The sequence below is a fragment of the Oncorhynchus mykiss genome, chromosome 15, assembly GCF_057628025.1.
Source record: "Oncorhynchus mykiss isolate SJ-2025 chromosome 15, ASM5762802v1, whole genome shotgun sequence".
In the NCBI taxonomy this organism is placed as follows: domain Eukaryota; kingdom Metazoa; phylum Chordata; class Actinopteri; order Salmoniformes; family Salmonidae; genus Oncorhynchus; species Oncorhynchus mykiss.
Window position 1 is genome coordinate 17723846 of NC_143036.1, and position 5799 is coordinate 17729644.

The 5799-nt window shown below is 44.7% G+C and overlaps 1 long non-coding RNA gene across 1 annotated transcript; it reads left to right on the forward strand.

The window, feature by feature from the left end:
* Nucleotides 1–1008: 1008 nt before the first annotated feature.
* On the forward strand, nt 1009–2097 carry LOC149977408 (uncharacterized). The gene is made up of 2 exons (XR_016487011.1): nt 1009–1344; nt 1688–2097. It is a non-coding gene; the product is annotated as an uncharacterized LOC149977408 (long non-coding RNA).
* The last annotated feature ends 3702 nt before the right edge of the window (nt 2098–5799 follow it).

Below are 5799 nucleotides of genomic sequence, written 5' to 3' on the forward strand. Positions count from 1 at the left end.
CAACCCCTCTTTTACGCTACTGCTACTCTCTGTTCATCATATATGCATAGTCACTTTAACCATATCTACATGTACATACTACCTCAATCAGCCTGACTAACTGGTGTCCGTATGTAGCCTCGCTACTTTTATAGCCTCACTACTGTATACAGCCTGTTTTTTTACTGTTGTTTTATTTCTTTACTTACCTGTTGTTCACCTAATACCTTTTTTGCACTATTGGTTACCGCCTGTAAGTAAGCATTTCACTGTAAGGTCTACCTACAACTTTTGTATTCGGCGCACGTGACAGATAAACTTTGATTTGATTTGATTAGCTAAAGCCTTTTGCCTATAGTCAATATTATAAAAACAGTTATCTGCTTTAAATCTCTCCACTTCTCTCCCTTTCTCTCCTCATACTTTCCCTCTCTCGTCTTCTCCCTTCCCTTCCCTCTCCTCCCTCTCTCCCTTCCCCATCCCCCTCCAATCTCTCATCTTGCTCCCTCTCTCTCTCCCTTCCCCATCCACCTCCAATCTCTCCCCTTGCTCCCTTTCTCTTTCTAGTACTGTCATAGGTTGAAGCTACAGGGGCTAACAGGAATGGAGTTGGACGCATCTAGTTCTAGACGAGGTCCGTGTACCTACATCCTCTCCCTCCCTGACCAGACAATCAGTTTACAGGTAAGTATTTTCTTGTTTCATTTGACCCCTAACAGATGGAAATACAGAATGAATGGATCACTACTCCCTCTCTCCCTCTCCCTCTCCCTCTCTCTCTCCTCTCTCATTCTCGGTGTTATAATTATCATTATTAGGTGGACAGTCCAGACACAGGAGAGGAGTGGAGCGGCTTCATTATGACTGTGGCTACGGTTCGTACTTGCACACACACGCACACACACATATGCACACAACCATCTCATGTTTACCAGTGTGTATGATACTGTATGTGAAGTTCACTTCCCCTTCCCAGCTACAACTACTTCTGGGTCAGAGGTTACAGCTACAGGAAGTCCTGGATCAGGAGCACCAGAGGGCCTGCCATCCCATAACACCATCCCCCTCAGACCACGCCCTGAGACCCCATTAACACATGACTCATGGCAACTCGGAATCTCCTGTGCCACCGTGAGTGAGATACCTTAGCTGTGATTCATGTCCGCAGTGCAGATAAAGGAAAAGGAGACGAGGAGAGGAGAGGAAGGATATTTGTTGTTTCACTTTCTCCAGAGGTTTCCACAAGATGACATGTTAGGAGGAGGAGCGAATATTGATTGATAGCCCAGAATACGGGGAAGTCATCCTGCGCCCTGCAACAGAGAGCAACAGCTATGCCCTCCCTGTAAGGCACAAAGGCTCCAGGTTAGTACACATACACACTTGCACACACAAACACAAGCTGTCAGCATGTGTTGTTGTCCTTCTCTTGTTTCAGTGGTGGGCCGTTTCTAAGGCACTACAAAGTACAACCCAGAGATTCTGGCTATTTCATTGACCTGAAGAACACACCAGTTACTACTTATAGCATTTCTCCCATACAAGACAAATATTCTTACACGTTGCTAAGATTACATTCAAGTTTTTCAGATATGTTTTCTCCACACGCGGAGTCTTGTGAGTTTCCAGGGGTGAAAGGTGGCAAGGTTGTAGTTTCTATGAGCAGTAAGAATAGAGATAAATGATGACTTCCTGTTTCTCTGGTCAGGTGACCGGCTCCAGTCTCCATGATGTCCTACTTCTCTTCCTGTCCCAGACCAGGCAGTACCTGCGACCTCACATCCGACCCTCAACCCCTGAAACACCTATTACACATCGATAGGATAGTCACAAGAGATTAGGTAGTTAAAAAATAAATCACACCGTGTGTCTAACATAATTTATCTGCTGTTGAAAAGTCTGACAACAGAATATAAAGGATTGTTTGAGTTGTTTTGTCCTGGTAGTAGGAAAGCAGGGAATTGTTTGTCAATGACTTCCCATTGCCCAATCTTGATGGAGGAAGGCAGTGACGTGCGGTCAGGATAGGCAGGGTGGTCTGGGTAGGCAGGGCTAACCATGTGATACATTTTTTTTAAACGCTGTTATGAAAATAAAATATATAAAAATGGTAATTCATTTTTGTTCCCTCATGTTTTTTCTCAATGATTCTGGTGGGTTTTATGCTCAAAATCTCAACATTTGCTAAAATTGCATCAAAACCTCAGGAAAGGCGCCAGGCTATTCATGACTTTGTTTCCTCCTATTCAAATCCATTCAAATCAATGACGCGTGCAGCTATTCCTGACTCCAGTCACTGTTAATGGACAGAGACAGCATAGGCGTCGCTGCTTTGCCTATCTTGAAGTAGCTTCATTCATTGCATTGAGACGATTTCATATTTTGTGCATGCGTATTGCCTAAACATGTTGTGTGGGTATTGCCAGGGGCAAGCTCTGCACATTTGGGCATGTCTACATAATTTGGAACTCGCATCCCTTGAACCGAACTCTGCACCTCAAACAATTTTCCAGGTTGAAATAATGTAAGGCACCATTTGGAGGATCCAAAGAGTGTAAGGTCAACTACACTGAACAAAAATATAAAGGCAACATGTAAAGTGTTGGTCCCATGTTTCATGAGCTGAAATAAAATATCCCAGATATTTTCTATACACACAAAAAGCTTATTTCTCAAAAATGTTGTGCACAAATTTGTTTACATCCCTGTTAGTGAGCATTTCTCCTTTGCCAGGATAATCCATTCACCTGACAGGCACGGCATATCAAGAAGCTGATTAAACAGCATGATCATTACACAGGCGCACCTTGTGCTGGGGAGAGTATTAGACCATTCTAAAATGTGCAGTTTTGTCACAGCACAATGCCATAGATGTCTCAAGTTTTGTGGGAGCTTGCAATTGGCATGCTGACCACAGGAATGTCCACCAGAGCTGTTGCCAGAGAATTGAATGTTACTTTCTCTACCATAAACGTTGTTTTAGAGAATTTGGCAGTAAGTCCATACCGGCCTCACAATCGCAGACCACGTGTATGGCGTCGTGTGGGCAAGCGGTTTGCTAATATCAATATTGTGAACAGAGTGCCCCATGGTGGCGGTGGGGTTATGGTATGGGCAGGCATAATCTACGGCCAATGAACACAATTACATTTTATCGGTGGCAATTTGAATGCACAGAGATAACGTGACGAGATCCTGAGGACCATTGTCCTGCCATTCATTACCTCATGTTTCAGCATAATTGTAAGGTCCTGGGTGTCGTGAGGGTGAAATCAGGCGCAGGAAAGCAGAGTTCAATAAAGTGCTTTTTTTAATGCACACACGGTGAACTACGGTCACCCCACTTACGGGTGCTCAAACCAAATGCCCCAGACACAGGGAAACGAAAACAGTCTAGCACTTAGTACACAAACATGTACATCTAATGCAAACAACAGGGTTACAATAATCAATCCCGCACAAAGAACCAGGCGGGCCGGCTGACTAATAAAGCCTCAGTAATTATAACCAACTCAAAACAGGTGTACTCAATAAACACATAAGGAGGGGGAGAAAATAATCAGTGGCAGCTAGTAGCGTCCACGACCACCGAGCGCCACCCGAACGGGAAGGGGAGCCACCTTCGGTCGGAGTCATGACAATAATAATGCAAAATTTCATGGATCTTAACACAATTCCTGGATGCTGAAAATGTCCCAGTTCTTGCATGGCCTGCAATCTCGCCAGACATGTCACCCAAGAAGATGGCACCGGAAGAAATGGCAGCTGTTTTACGGGCGACTAACCAATTGTGTTATTATGTGTTTTGTTTGCATTATTTGTAACTTATTTTGTACATAATGTTTCTGCCACCGTATCTTACGGCAAGAAAATAGCTTCTGGATATCAGGACAGCGATCACTCACCTCGGATTAGACAAAGATATGTTCTTCAACAAGCAGGGCGCACAGGATGTACTTCAGACACCCGACAAGGCCGAAATCCCCGTCATTGGCAAGAGAAAGAAACACAGGTATAGAGGACACAGGGCGGGGTGCCTCGTAAGGATCCGCCGACGGCGAGTGGGAAATCTGCCCTTCCCATCAATATTACTTGCAAACGTACTATCATAGGACAATAAATTAGATGAGGTACGATCACGAATATCCTACCAACGGGATATCAAAAACTGTAAAATCTTATGTTTCACCGAATCATGGCTGAATTACGGCATGGGTAACATTCAGCTAGCGGGATATACGCTGCACCGGCTAGACAGAACAACACACTCCTGTATGACAAAATCTAAGGAAGTCTTTAGATTTTGCTCGCCCGAAGTAGAGTATCTCACGATAAGCTGTAGACAACAGTATTTTCCAAGAGAGTTTTCACCTATTTTTTTCGTGGCTATTTATTTACCACCACAGACGGACGCTGGCACTAAGACCGCACTGAGTCAGCTGTATAAGGAAATAAGCAAACAGGAAACCGCTCACCCAAAGGCGAAGCTCTTAGTGGCCGGGGACTTTAATACAGGGAAACTTAAATCAGTTTTACCTAATTTCTATCAGCATGTTAAATGCACAACCAGAGGGAAAAAAATGCTAGATCACCAGTACTCCACACACAGAGAAGCGTACAAAGTTCTCCCTCAACCTGCATTTTGGCAAATCTGTCCATAATTCTATCCTCATGATTCCTGCTTACAAGCAAAAACTAAAGCAGGAAGCACCAGTGACTCGCAGGACTACAGGACTGTTTTGCTAGCACAGACTGGAACATGTTCCGGGTTTCTTCCGATGGCATTGAGGAGTAAACCACATCAGTCATTGGCTTTATCAATAAGTGCATCGAGGACGTCATCCCCACAGTGACTGTACGTACATACCCCAACCAGAAGCCATGGATTATAGGCAACATTCGCACTGAGCTAAAGGTTAGAGCTGCCGCTTTCAAGTTGCAGGACTCTAACCAGGAACGAACCATCAAACAGGCCAAGCGTCAATTCAGGACTAAGATTGAATAGTACTACACCGGCTCCGACGCTCGTCTTATGTGGCAGGGCCTGCAAACTATTACAGACTATGAAGGGAAGCACAACTGCGAGCTGTCCAGTGACACGAGCCTAACAGACGAGCTAAATCACTTCTATGCTCGCTTTGAAACAAGCAACACTGAATCATACATAAGAGCATCAGCTGTTCGGGACGACTGTGTGATCACGCTCTCCGTAGCCTTTAAACAGGTCAACATACACAAGGCTGCGGTGCCTGACGGATTACCAGGACGTGGAATGACCAACTAGCAGGTGTCAGGTGTCTTCACTGACATTTTCAACATGTCCCTGATTAAGTATGTAATACCAACATGATTCAAGCAGATCACCATAGTCCCTATGCCCAAGAACACTAGGTAACCTGCCTAAATGACTACAGACCCGTAGCACTCACGTCCGTATCCATGAAGTGCTTTGAAAGGCTGATAATGGCCCACATTAACACCATTATCCCAGAAACCCTAGGCCCACTTGCGAACCGCTCAAACAGATCCACAGATCAAATGTATTTATATAGCCCTTCTTACATCAGCTGATATCTCAAAGTGCTGTACAGAAACCCAGCCTAAAACCCCAAACAGCAAGCAATGCAGGTATAGAAGCATGAGGCAATCTCTATTGCACTCCACACTGCCCTTTCCCACCTGGACAAACGGAACACCTATGTGAGAATGCTATTCACTGACTACAGCTCAGCGTTCAACACCATAGTGTCCTCAAAGCTCATCACTAAGCTAAGGATCATGGGACGAAACACCTCCCTCTGCAACTGGATCCTGGACTTC